Consider the following 14,776-nt stretch of genomic DNA (forward strand, 5'->3'; position numbering starts at 1 on the left):
GAGGCTCGAGTATAGTATCAATATTGTGGGGCCAAGTCATGGATTGGGTCTTGAGCTTGTTTCTCAGCCTCAAATTGAGCTTATTCCTTTTGTACCCATTGTTGAAGTGCCTGAAAATGAGCCTTCTCCACCTCTACATTTGGGTATGGAGCTTCTTTTATTTGAGGTTCGGGAGTTGATGTCGATGAGCTCGATTGCTCATTACTTGGCAGAGGTGGAGGCACTTGTGCTTTCTTTTTAAAAAGTCGCTTTGGTTGGATTGGAATGTTAGGGTCCTTGGTGGCCTCATTCTGTTGGCATGTAATTAAATTCACAAGTTGTGATATTACACTTGTCGGACTGAGACTTTGATGGTCCACCCCAATGATGCCGATTGGGATGTCAGGCTTGACCTCTATTTGTTGTGGGACTTTATTTTTCATGGGACAATCCATACATGCATGTCCTATGCCACAATCTCTGTAGAGTGGTTGGAAAGTAGCGGGGCTACCACCATGAGGGCACTCTACAATCCGGTGATTTTCTCCACAACCGTAGCACTTGATTAGTGCTTGATATGTGTTGGGATGTACTTGCTTTGCATAAACTGGTATTAGACACTCTGGAGCTTCTACATAGTACACTGAGTACTCTATTTCGTACTCAAATGACGAGTCTACTTCCTTGGCTTGTAATTGATGTATTGGAACTACCCGAGGAGCTGGATTTGGTGCTCTTGGATATGGTCGTGGATTCAGATTCCTGAGTAGTTGTGGGACTTGTGTCCAAATGGGAATAGCGTACTCAAATGACGAGTCTACTTCCTTGGCTTGTAATTGATGTATTGGAACTACCCGAGGAGCTGGATTTGGTGCTCTTGGATATGGTCGTGGATTCAGATTCCTGAGTAGTTGTGGGACTTGTGTCCAAATGGGAATAGGATTTAGCCTCAGAGCTGGGGGCGCTTGTGCAAGTGCCGGTTGTCTGTACACTAGCATGGGTGCCGCTTGGTATTGTTGAGGTCGAGGTGGGTTATTACGCATGTTGAAGATGCAAGTATTTTCATCATGGCCGATGACGACGTAGATATGGCACCACAACCTTGGCGATGGATTTGCTTGTGTAGTGATCCTGGCTCTAAGGACTGGGCACTCATTTGCTGTATGATTGGCCGGACATTTTCTTGCCATGGATATGTCTAAGTTGGCAGCTAAGACAAGTGAAGTTTTTGTTCCATGGCCTGCATCATGTCTTCTTTCAGCTTCATGGTCATGGCCTCTAGGCGATCTTGATTTGATGTTTCGGTAGTGGACTTGGATTTGCCCTTTTTAGAGCACTTATCTCGTGCACTAGATCTGCCATCATCACTGCTAGTGTCAGAGTTGGTCATGCCATCCTCAATGTCAATGGCTGTCACATGAGCAGCACTGAACATTTCATAGCTGCTAATCTTTTTCATATCCTTTCGGATTTTCTTTCTTAGTCCTGCAATGAACTAGGCTATGAGGTACTTTGCATCGAGGTGTGGGTCACATTTGGTGATTAATCTTTTCATCTTGCCTAGATACATGCGTACATCTTCTCGACAGCCTTGTTCGATCTTGCTTAGTTGGAGAGCGCGAGCATCTTGTAGCCTCTCCGTTTGAAAGTGTCTTTTAAATTCTATTTGAAGCAGGTCCCATGTGGCTCGCTCTTCCACTAGAAGGTCTAGGTACCATTCAAATGCTTCATCAGTTAAGGCCATGGGAAACCAAACCACCTTGGTTTCATGGGATTGATCTCCACCTGCTCGATATGCAGCATCAAAATGCTAGAACACGCTGGATCTCCCCTACCATTATATTTGAGAAGTTTCAATTTTCCTAAGGGGTGCCTACCTTGATTGTTATTAATTCTGTGATCAAAGAAATTGAATGGCTCTGCATCGAGGTCGATATCCCCATCATCGTCCTGCAACGGTGTCTAGCCACGTTGTGGCGTGGAGGAGTTAAAGGGATTTCTTGAATTTCAAGGGGGGATGTGCGGTAGAGGATTATCAGGGGTAGTGGTTGCAGCAGAGTTGTATGTAGATTTGGCGAGCGTTGGAGTCAAAGGCATTGGCCGAAGCATAGCTGTGTGTAGATTAGGCGAGAGTTGCAAAGGGTATCTCTGTCATAAGTGCGGGTGTTGATGTTGTTTGTTTGGAGGGTTAGAGTTGTGTTAGTGTTGTGGGGACTATCATGTTAATAATGTGCCTAAGATTGTCCCACATGTGTTGAGAAATGTGCCGGTGTAGACGGATCTTCAATCAGAGGTCACGATGTAAAGATACGAGCGAATTAGTGCAAAACTAGGCTCACATGGGGGCATGAATGAGGAGTGCTAGGGATGCCAAAATGGTGTTCAATGGGCCGAAATAATACCCTATAGCATGGTATTTTTATGTGTGAAATTTTGGTTCAAATAGGGTCCAGTTTGGGTCCCAAACGGGCATGATACAAAGTGTTGAAGTAGGGGTAAAGCTGGCATTTGGGGGGGGGGGGCTTGGTCTTAAGGTTGGTGTGAATGGACTTTAAGTCCAACTGAGGGGTTTGAAGCAAGTTAATTCTAGTTAGTCTAACTAGCCTATAATCCTAACTGCCCAATTATTGTAACCTAACTACTTTCACTAACTAGAGTTAGTCTACTTCAGTAGAGATCTTTTTAGTAAAGTTATTAGAGATTTAATAATTGATTGGGATCTTGAAATGGACGGAAAAGATGATAGGGTGGAATTATTCTAAAAATGTCTATTGTCCTCTACAATGGTGTACATTGGCAAGGTTTCTAAATATCTTTATAACTATGTGTAAAAAGAATCTATGTGCTTTCTATGATAAGAGGGACTATGCATGTCCTTCCTTTGGAGTTCATCACCACTAGAAAATATATATGGGGTTTCTTGTGACATTCATAGAAAAAGGAGGGCTCCCTTAGCATCACCACCCTTCACATATGTTTTTTTGGTCCCTCCTCAAGGCCTCTTTCTCCCTTGGGTTTCCTCTATAATGCTCCCCCATGCCCAATGTCAACTTGTGGAACTTTCTGTGGATGCCACATATCTTTACAATAGAGCCTTCATTTAGAACCCTCTCTTGGACCTCAACCATTGCCTACATTGATTCCTAGGCTTAGATGTGATGATAAACCCTAGCCTTTCTCATTTAATGCTAGACATGATATATGGTCCTATAATTTATCTTCCAGACCTTAGACACTACCAAGATCTCATAGTCTCCCTCCTTGCATGGTAACTAGGGTCTTCCTTATTATACCATACCTAATCTCTTCCTTATTGTATGGTAACTAGGGTCTTCCTTATTATACCATACCTAATCTCTTAGTGTTATAGTTGACATAACATTCCCTTCCCTTAAGAAATGTTTGCATCCTCAAAAGGAATTCACAATAGCTCTTTTGGAGATCAATTTCCTTCTCCCATGTTGAACTATCTTTTAGCCTACATTTTCACTTAACCAAACATCCTTGAAGTGTTAAATTCCTAAAAATAAGTTAGAATACCTTCTTTGTAGATCAGTTACCTTCTCTCCTATTGAACTATCTTTTGGTCTACCTTTGCAATAATGCAAACATTGTTGATATATTGCATGTATTGTTATTTTTCTTCTTTATTTAAATTCTTATTGGCTCATGCGCTAAAGGTAATGGTTCAATGAGCACAACCAATACATCTTCACCTACCAAATTATCATCACCCATTTTTCCTTTTGGTCTACCTACATAAAAAGTTGGATGTACTCTACACCTTTATTAGAGCTAGGTTTTAATAAAATTCTCCAATCCTCTTAAATATTATGAATGGTACAAAACCCTAATAACTTTATCAACTTTAGGGTAGCTAGGAGGCAAATTTGTGCAAATTTGGTCATTTACCCAATTTTGGGGTCTCCATAGAGTCTAGTGCCCATAGAGTTTCTCACCTCTTCAAGTTCAACCTTTCTACAGTTTGGATATACATAACTTCTTGCATTACCTTGAGAGATTTTAATGCTATTTAATATATATTAAGTAGTAGATCCATGTCTTTGTGTGAATAGCTTTATCTACACGAACCTTCTCCTTTTTAATCCCCACTAAAATTGGTGGTCTAGGTTGAAATCCATATATCTCTCTCTCTCTTTCCCCCCTCTGTCTTTCTCTCTCTCTCTACCCCCCCTCTCTCTCTCTCCTCCCTCCCTCTACCGCCTGACCTACTCTCCCTAAAACCTACTACTAAATGGATGTAGCCCTTACCTATAGTAAGCAAGGGCTTAGGCCCTTGGCTTATGCTAGGCTAGATACCAATTGATGGTGCAGGCAACGCAAGCGATAGCGTGCCAACCCCGCCTCGCCAGCGCCCGTGATGCCCGCACTCCTCCTTTGCCACCTCTTGCTGTTCCCATTAGGGTGGCGATGCTCGCCCGCTGCCGCTCCCTCTCCGCTCCACCTTCCATCCCTCCTCCTTTCCCTCCATACCTCCCCACTCCTTTACACACCTCCCTCCCCACCCCCTTCGCCCCACATAGACCCCCCTCTCGGCGACCGCCAAGCGACATCCCCCCCCCAAAATTTTTAAATAAAAATTTATATATATATATGTATAAAATTAAAAAATAAATAAATATTAACTAACCCTAGATATACTAACCCTAAAACTAACCTAGGTTAAGTTAGTAACTTAGGCTAGGTTAGTTTGATAGGTTAGGTTAGGTTATTGACCTAGGTTTAGTTAGCATTAACCCTCCCGAGTGAGTTTAACTAACGTTACTTAGTTAGACTTACAGTTAGGTTAGTATAATTTGAATGGAAGACAACGCCAATGAAGCCCCACGAAATGCACAATGGTGGTGTATGAAGAGCTTGTGGCTGCTCTACAAGTGGAATATCAGCTCAATGCACGAGTGCTTATCCAATGGAAGCAACTCCAAATAAGGATCATATCCGCTCATCCAACAATCAAAAGGGAATTTTCCATAGAGACCAAAACTCTGTGCATAATTTGCCAAGACTTGTTCGAAGATTAGAAAAATATATTCTGCCTGTCTACACATGCCGGGTTTATAGCACTTAGGATGGATGCTTTCATCGCATATGTATGCCTCATGGGTAGTCCTCCCCTCAGGGTTATTGTTGGTTTGTTGCCATTGCTACAAAGGTCATCACTATTATTTACAAGGCATGACATAACCGACATCCCACCCTTGCAGCTGATGATTCCATCGCACCTACCATCTCATGGTGCACCTGATGCTACACATGAATAAAATCGTACGGATGGTGCACACATGCTACACATACCATCATTGCATAAGTGGTGCACACAATGCTACACACTCATATAGCCGCAGCCATATATCCAGCCATGTAAGAGTGCACATGCATCACTACAATACAGCGAGCACACATGCATCAGCTACACGATAAAAATGTTGGATCTCACTAAACTAAATACTGAAGGATCAAATTAATAGGATAATTCCAATTCTTGTAACATCCCTTTTGCTTGAAATCGCAATTGCCCTCAACTGCATGACAAAAAAGTAGTCAATAAATCAGGGTACTGGCAAAAATATCGCTCGGGCATCCACTTAGCATCCTCAATGGGGTGGTTCTTAAATGTAAGAAGATAAATAGGATATGAGTTTCCATGTCCCGTTTGAGTGATTTGTTGATCAATGATCTGGTCTGGCTCTAAGTGCTAGGTCTCTCCTTGAAGAAATGGTGCATCGTCTAAAATAGGTCGAACTGGTGGGTCTCCAAGGAAAGGTTTCATGACGTGCACATGAAAAGAATTATGAATTTTCCAATCAGGTGATAATTTGAGCCGATAGGCATTGTCATTAATGTACTCCAAAACTTTAAAGGGACCATAGGATTTAGCGGCAAACTTAACTACAGGGTGTGTCTCAATACTCTTAAGTCTGCACTTCTCAATACGTAACATGACTAGGTCACCTTCAACAAATACAACTTTCTTTCTACCCTTGTTTGCACGTGCAGTATACACAGCTTGAGCATGCTCAATATTCTTTTTGATAGTAGCCAAAATGTTAGAGAAATCTTCAGTAAATCGATCAGCATCCTCTACTTGGTGCTTAAGGTGGGTCAATGGAGTAGGAATGGTCTTTCCATAAACAATTTGGAATGGATATTTGCCTGTAGCAGAGTGCTTAGTGTTGTTGTAGGCAAATTGTAATATGTGTATAAATTTGTCCCATTTGCCTGGCTAACCAAACACATAAGCACGTAACATTTCACAAATAGTATTTTGTGTGACCTCGGTTTGGCCATTAGACTCAGGATGAAAAGCTGGGGAAAGATCTAACTTCGTACCAAGATTGTCAAAGAGTGCAGTCCATAAGTTACTACAAAATTTACTATCCTGGTTTGACACGATTACTTTTGGAAGGCCATGGTGTATAAAGATGTGCTTGATGAACAAATGAGCAACATGAACTGTGGTCAAAGTCTTCTTACAAGGAATAAAGTAAGCCTGCTTGCTAAATCTGTCAATGATAGTCCAAATCATATGAAAACCTGAGCTAGTTGTAGGAAATCCAATAATAAAGTCCATAGAAATCTGCTCCCATGGGCCATCAGGAATTGGTGAAGGCATAAGTAAACCTTGATATTTGCCCTTGTAGCTCTTGACTTTTTGGCAAATATGACATTGTGCAATAAAGTAAGCCTGCTTGCTAAATCTATCAATGATAGTCCAAATCATATCAAAACCTGAGCTAGTTGTAGGAAATCCAGTAATAAAGTCCATACAAATCTGCTCCCATGGGCCATTAGGAATTGGTAAAGGCATAAGTAAACCTTGATATTTGCCCTTGTAGCTCTTGACTTTTTGGCAAATACGACATTGTGCAACAAAAGTTGCAACATCAACTCTAAGATTAGGCCAGAAAAAATCTTGAATTACAGTCTGATACGTAGCAACGATGCCTCTATGTCCCATGTAGGGTGGCTGATGTACCTCTTCTAGTACCAAGTGTCAAAATGGTGCAGTGACACACAAGTGCTTTTCGTAGAAAAGATAGTCATTATGAATGGAATACGAGGCCATAGGGGTGCTATTAATAAGCTTGCTTAATGTTATGCCAAATTTCTAAAAAGTCTCGATTAGTAGGATAGTCTGCCTTCATAGGCTCGAAACGATCTCCCTCGATGACTGAGATATTATTTATGCTAGGTCGATGGCTCAGTGCATCGGCAACTACATTGTCTTTGCCTAGTTGATATTGGATCATCGGTTTAAAGCTGTCAATAAAGGCAACCCATTTAATTTGCCGAGATCCGAGATCATCGGCTAAGTAAGGAGATGTCTAAGACTCTAGTGATCAGTCTTAATGAGTAACTTGGAACCCATAAGATAGTGTTTTCAGAGTTTAAGGGCATGCACCACAGCGGCTAATTCTTTATCATACATGGAATAGTTTAGCTCTACTGGTTTTAATTTACGTGACTCAAATGCAATTGGATGGTTATCTTGCATGAGCACAACCCCAAAACCCTATCCACTAGCATCAGTAACCATGAGAAAGAAGGGTCTCGTAAAGTTCAACATGGTCAAAACTGGTGTGTGCGTCATTGCACCCTTAGGTCATTGAAAGGCTAAAGTGTGCTGCTCACCCTAAGAGAAAGCATGAGTCTTACACAGTAGTTCGGTCAATGGATGTGCCTTATGTGCAAAATTTCTAAGAAATCTGCGATAGAAACTACACAGACCTAGAAAAGACCATAACTCATGGATATCTTTAGGCTGTGGCCAGTTTACTATTACTTCTACCTTCTTCAGATCAACTCGAGTGCCTTCAGCTCAAACAATGTGTCCAAGATATTCAATTTTAGGCTGGAAAAAAGAACTTTTCTCCGCATTGGCATACAGTTGGTTCTCACGTAAGAGAGAGAAAACAAGATCCAAATTTTTCTCATGTTCCTCTCGACTCTTGCTATAAATCATGATATCATCAAAGAAAACTACCACAAAGTCTTGATAGGGTAGGAAGATACGATTCATCATTCAATTAAATGTGGCAGGTGCATTGATCAATCCAAAAGGAATAACAAGAAATTCATAGTGACTAGTTTGGGTCCTGAAAGCAATCGAAATATGTTTCTTGCAAGCGAGAAATTGCATAAGACTGATATAGTGTACCTAGACACTGATTTCAGTCCCAAAGAGGATTATGGCTATCAAGTCAACCAAGTGGAATAGGATCCTTGGTACATCAATAGCGGTGCATCATCTCATATGACAAATCATCAGGAATGGTTCACAGAAATGAAGCCATTAGAAGGTTAGAAAAATGTCATCTACACAGCAGACAATACACCGAATCCAGTTCAAGGGACAGGTGTTATCCCTATGAACAATTTCACTAGTACAAAAGGATTAGTCAAAGATGTGCTCTATGTTCTGAAGCTCAGCAAGAACCTTTTGTCAGTAGGTCAGATGACGAAACATAATTACAAAGTCATCTTTGACGATGATGAATGCACTATCAGAGACAAATCCAAAAGATGTTCGCTAGTAGCAAAAGGTGTCAAGGAAGGACACTTATACAGAATGCTAGCTACAGTACTAGATAAGCATGCCATGTCAACTCAACCGCAACAGATGCCACTATCTACAAATGGCATAAGAGATATGGTCATGTCAATTTCAAGTACTTGTTAGATCTCAGGAATCAGAATATGGCAATTGGGATTTCGAAGCTACAGTTTCTTGGAAAAGTTTGCGAAGCATGCTCCTTTGGCAAACAAAAGCAAACCAACTTTGTTAGAAGTACCTCTCGTGCACGAGGTATTCTTGATTTGATACATACAGATGTATGGGGTTATGCCTAGACTCGCAGCATCAATGGTTCACTTTACTACTTGACCTTCATCGACGACTACAGTAGATATTGTTGGGTCTACTTTCTGAAAGAGAAATCTGCTCCAGATTTTAAGAATTCAAAGCCATGGTAGAAAACTAGACAGGCAGAAAGATCAAGGTCATGAGATCAAATAGAGGAGGTGAATACATGTCTTTAGCATTCATGAACTTTTGCAAAAGTCACGGCATATGAAGACAATTCACATGTGCAGATACTCCTCAGCAGAATGCAAGAGCTGAAAGGAAGAATGGGACTTTAGCAGACAGTGCTAAAGCAATGCTTAGTGAAAAGCATGTTCTGAATCAGTATTGGGCAAAAGCAATAGCCACTGCAAACTATTTGCTTAATCAGCTTCCTACCAAACCGATACAAGGTATGACTTCTTATGAAGCATTCACTGGACACAAGCCACACATTGGGCATCTCCACATATTTGGTTGCATAGCATATGCCCACATACATGATGATCATCACAGAAAATTGGATGCAAAGTCACGCAAATGCATCATGGCTGGCTACAGTGAAGAAAGCAAAGCATACAAATTGTATGATCCCATCAACTGCAAAGTCATTATCTCGAGAGATGTAATTTTTTATGAGGAATCAGAATGGAAAACCTCACCTACACAGGAGATAGAAGCATCAACTTCACAGTCATCTATAGAACAAGTTGATGAAGAAGAGCAAGAATTTCCTGCAACACCCCAAGCAGAGCCACAGCAGTCAGACGGTCTACTAGGGAAAGCAGACCACCAGCAAGATTGACATATGCTCAGAAAGGCAAAGCAATTCAAGTGGAAAACACCAACTCTGCTCTTATGACTACCATCATGGCTACAGGGTCCACTAGGTTTCCGAGCGAAAAACCACGAGCAGAGAATTCCGAGCGAGCCTTTTTGCAACATGTTCCTATGTATATTCATTCAAGGAATCATACCGGAACACTATTACGGTGGCATATGTTAAATACCAACTAATTCTAACAATATAAACAAGGTTTGAACATATTGCACAAAACTTTTACCAGATGTGGGATTTGGCCCAGTAAAAGGGAATCCATTTAAAGGAAAAGAATTCTACTTATTGTTAATGCATTGAAGAATAAAAGCATAAATAGTACATGTTTTTTTCTTCCCCAATCCTAGAAATTCTTTGAGCTAGAATTTGAGTATTCCTAACTGAAAAAACATTAAATCTAGATCATGAATCGAGGATTCCACACTAAAAATTGTAACTCACAAGAGCCATTTACATTCTAAATTTCAATGAATTAATCCGACCAATAAATCTTCGTGTACACTTCAACTTGCTTATCTATATGTAAGCTGCTAATTGTGATTTTACAAATAGATGCAGGTAATATAACAAGTAAGAGTGACAATGTATGAAGGAAAAGGAATGCATGCATATCATAGAATCTTACATTAAATAATGCCAACCAACAAAATGGAAGCTCAAGATTGTTTCCAAAAAGCCAAAACAGTCTGTACCTCCAATGTAGATTTTACTTGCGCATTAATAGACTAGAGTGAACCCCAAAAAAGTTTTCCAAACTATTGTCTCATACGCACAATGTCACAAAATTTTAGAATCAAAATGATAGCCAAAAATAAATATCGTGGATGTGAGATAGCCCCAATGTCTAGTAGACCATTAAGTATAAGCATATAACGAGGAAGATAGGAGAACCATAAACTAATTCTCATCGTCGGAGTCATCCACAAATAGAGTCTATCGTCTCCCCTTCTCCCTCAACTCATAGTATATGATTTGTGATTCCTTTCCATGTGCATGGCCATACTCTCTATGTAAGTCGGCAATTCACTTCAAAATGAAACTCTAGAACTCTCTTACATGTGTAAATGAATGGTATGCATTCAAAATAAAGAACAACATTTTTCCTCACTAGTGCAATGGCATGGCAACATTGATTTCTTCCTCCTTAGCATCAATGTCCATGAGCATATGGTGATGTGTAGATGATCCCACACTTGCATAAATAGCATCCACCACTCTTGGAAGTAGTCCAATACATATCTCTGGGTCATTGTCTATTGCCAAGCAAGGGCAACCAGAGTGGAGTGCAGCCCTCAATCCTGGCCATGTCCCTACCCCCATCTCAAGAATGGAACCATTTGGAGGACACAACATATCTAATAACATAAGTATGAATGCAGGACTCTTCTCAAGAGATCCCTTGCCAACTCTTTTGGAACGATGGACTGAAGGCAAGTAATGTGGAAGCACATTGCCATCTAAACTTATCCTCATCATGGAGGCCACACCCTTTGTTGATTGCATGTTAAATGTGGGTCTTTGTCCTATCCTCCTCATAGCCATAGCATGGAAAACAAAAGACTATTCAAAAAAGCATGAGTCATTTTCTATGTTATTTCATGATACAAAAGCAGAAGAAAACATACCCCTGAAGACTCACCTTCACACCAATCCCAAGTGTGTTTGAAATGCCTTGAGGTTCCATGCTTTGTACTATCCATCTGCTTGAAGCAAAACAATATGTACTAGAATCATACCCTAGCCTATAACCCAAAAGACTTCATGAAGTGTTCAACACAAATCAATTTACCTGCAAGCCACCTCCATTTTTAATCTTACTACATAGTGCTCCATAGTAGGCAGAGTAGATGGAGAGATGAAAACCAAAGTCCACCCATTGTCATCCATCACAACTGCAGCAATGGCCAGGGAAGAGGAGATAGGATCTTTTGTCATAACATTCCAAGGTGGAACCTCTCCTTCACCACCTACAACATACCCTGTGGGAGGATCCACAATCCAACATTCCACACTCCATGTGCCAATTAGAGTTTTGTTTCTTCCCTTGTTGGTGTAGAAGTGCAAAGAAATCATGCAATTCTTGATATCCATCTGCAAGCTGTGATTGCATTATCTCTTTGCCCAATTTGATATAGTAAAACTCCCATACCTTTACCTAACTCCTAGGTATCAACTTCCGGAGTATCTGCAAACATAATGCATATTAAATGACAATACTAGACTAAAAGGAATTGGAAAACTTCAAGAAAGATATATTCTTCCTTCTCCCTGGTTTTGTAGGGTCAAGATTCCCTATGTTACGTTGCTCCTCGGTCATGTTTGTAGGGGATCCCAAATCAAATTTGCATTGACCTTTCAAAAGCCTTATCAAGAAACCCATGGAGCAAGTCAATCACAAAAAACTAGTTCAGAACAAGAGGCACAGAAAGAACCAACATGAAAAGTATACCTCTCTAGCATTAATGCCTCCTCCTCCACAAACTTTCCACTACTCATCTCTATCCACCATGGAAAATGCTTTCTCTCCCACTTTGAAAGCGTTATAGTTCCTTTTGCAGTCATGTCCTCATGAAAGACTTTATGTGTGTACATGCAATATGTAGCAAGCTTGAGCACTATCCATGCCTTGCAAATAGATGGAATGGTATGTATCTTTTTTGTTTCCAGCAAATGAAGAATAAACCTACTCAAAACCCAAACAATTGAAAGCATAAGAGCACTATGAAATAGAAATTCAATTATTAGGCAATGAAAGATGAATTCTTACCTTAAAACAACTCTTCTACTTGCATTCACAAGGTCAACCTATTTTGCAGGCACGATAGCCACATACATGAAGAATGCAAGGGGCTCATACAAATCACTCCAATGTCTTGCCACAATACCCTCAAAATATTTGGATAGTGTAGGATGCTCTAGCAACTCCAAAGGAGAAACACCAACAAAGGAAGCCTAAACTTGTGACAACACCCTATGACACTCTTCAAGAACCTAGTCTATAAAAACTTCCTTTGCAAGCCACCCAATGAAGGCATGGTCACTTGTTGGCATTCCATAACTATTCTTCAAATTCAAATCATACCCAAGCAAAGATAATAATGAAAGCTGCCTAGCCTTGCTGCAAGAAGCAATGGCCACTAGATACAACTTGTCTAGTATAATTTTAGCAGTTGTGTCTTCATATGGCAAGGACCATAATTTGTGAAACCAATCTTTGCCATGTGCAGGATTTATTATTGACAAAATCTGTGAAAACCATAGTACAAAAGAGATTCAGCATGACATTTGAAAGCCATTCATAGTAATACTAGACAAAGGAAAAAGCATAAACTCACCCTATGCACCTTTCTCCTATATGTTCGAGTGACTGCTCTTTTAATCCTAGCTATCTTAACAACTCTTTCATCTTTATCCCATTCCAAGAGGCAGCTTCTTACAAGCTACTTTAAAATCGGATTTCCACTTGCCCTAAAAAAGCAAGTATGCACCAAAGTAATAAATTCAAACTCTATAGAGGAAGTGATGAAGCCAAAGTAGAAGGAATGAAAGCATGAGGTAGAGAGTATAAGAACTCACAGCATAAACCATGCGACCAAGAATAGCCTGTGTGAGGGGATACCAAACCCTTCTTCCTTGACCAATCTCCTTTTGCCGTACAAGCTCAATATTTTTCTTCTCTTCTTCCGTGAAATCCTCCAGAAATACTTGCGCATCACAACCAACAAGTGTACTTGTATGATACAAGTAATCTTTTAAGACTTGTTGCAACAATTGCCTCCTCATTCAATCTGGACAATGGAATTTGTTCTAGCAATAAAGTAGAAAATAGAAATATGTTCTTGAAACAACTAGTGGAAGAAAGAAAGATGATACTCACAAGTTAAACCTTTGCAAAGCTGCAATCAACCTCAACTCATTGTCACACCCTGGAGCTATAATATGTGCATGAATCTTGATATGCCTTGCCTTGTCATTAACAAAGACCTCCCTAATGCTCTCCATCCATGAGGCAGTTCAATGGTTTCCCTTCCACACATATAACATATTGTAGGATAGGAATTCCCATGCAGGAGTTTGTTGAAGCTCATGCTCAAACTCATCATTCACAACAAGCCAATGCTTATCCCATGAAGCTCCTTATCTCATCATCCACCTCTTTGGTTGTCCCATCAAACATCCCAACTGAAATAATAAAGGACCCCTTTGTGAGGACATCTCCCTCCATCTCAAATGCTCTCTTGAGAATGGAGAGGTCATTCCTAAGTTGTCTCACCTTAGGTTGATAAATGATCTGCACAAATTTATACGAGGAGGTATCATTCCTCTATTGACAGTTATGGACTCAAGAAAATCACTTCCAACATTACAATCCATCGATTCAGTCCACTGTCTTTCTTGCTAGCAGACTCTTTCTCCACTGACATCTCTTCAACCTCCTCTGCATTTGGAGATTTGGCTTGTGTGTCAGCAGATGTGGGGGATGGTGTTGTTGGTGCTTGCTCTTTCTTTTTGGTAGTCTTTTTCTTCTTACCACCAGCCTATCCACCTACTGGAGATTTTCTCTTTCCTAACCTAGTCATGACTTCTAGCATACACAAAAGAAATTGGATATTAGATCTCAGCCATCATTCATTTTTTATTGCACTTTGAGGAAAAGTAAGCCATTGAATGAACAATTAATCAAAGAATGCAATTGACCAAAGGAGAAATACTTGGTGATCTTGGACCTTGGGCTGATACCACAAACAGTTGAGTTTCCAATATTCCAACCAACAATCTGCAAAGAGAGATTCAAGAAAGTCAAGAACATGTATTGACATAGCAACAGAAGAATAGTAAAGAGCAACCATATTGTGAGAAAAAACAAATGCACAATCCCCCTATTCCACCCAAATTGAAATTACAAAAAGAGAAATACCTAAGGAGCTAGGACCTCTGTTCGATTCCCCCCAAAAATTTTAGTTTCCAATATCCCAAATGACAACCTGCAAATAGTGATTGAAGTAAAGTCAGGAATAATAAGTATTGACATAGCAACTAGAGAATCATGAAAGTAAAGAGTATGCAGTTGGAGCATTTGAAGCAATGGGAAGCTA

General features: G+C 40.2%; 1 long non-coding RNA gene across 1 annotated transcript; it reads right to left on the reverse strand.

Annotated features, from left to right (window-relative positions):
- Positions 1–13,021: 13,021 nt before the first annotated feature.
- Positions 13,022–14,498, reverse strand: LOC147902661 (uncharacterized). The gene is made up of 4 exons (XR_015540853.1): positions 14,393–14,498; positions 14,068–14,265; positions 13,257–13,438; positions 13,022–13,148 (listed from the first exon to the last, which is right to left on the reverse strand). It is a non-coding gene; the product is annotated as an uncharacterized LOC147902661 (long non-coding RNA).
- Positions 14,499–14,776: the final 278 nt, after the last annotated feature.

The sequence above is a fragment of the Dipteris shenzhenensis genome, chromosome 4, assembly GCF_047967505.1.
Source record: "Dipteris shenzhenensis isolate YYH24624 ecotype China chromosome 4, Dip_SZ_1.0, whole genome shotgun sequence".
Lineage (NCBI taxonomy): Eukaryota > Viridiplantae > Streptophyta > Polypodiopsida > Gleicheniales > Dipteridaceae > Dipteris > Dipteris shenzhenensis.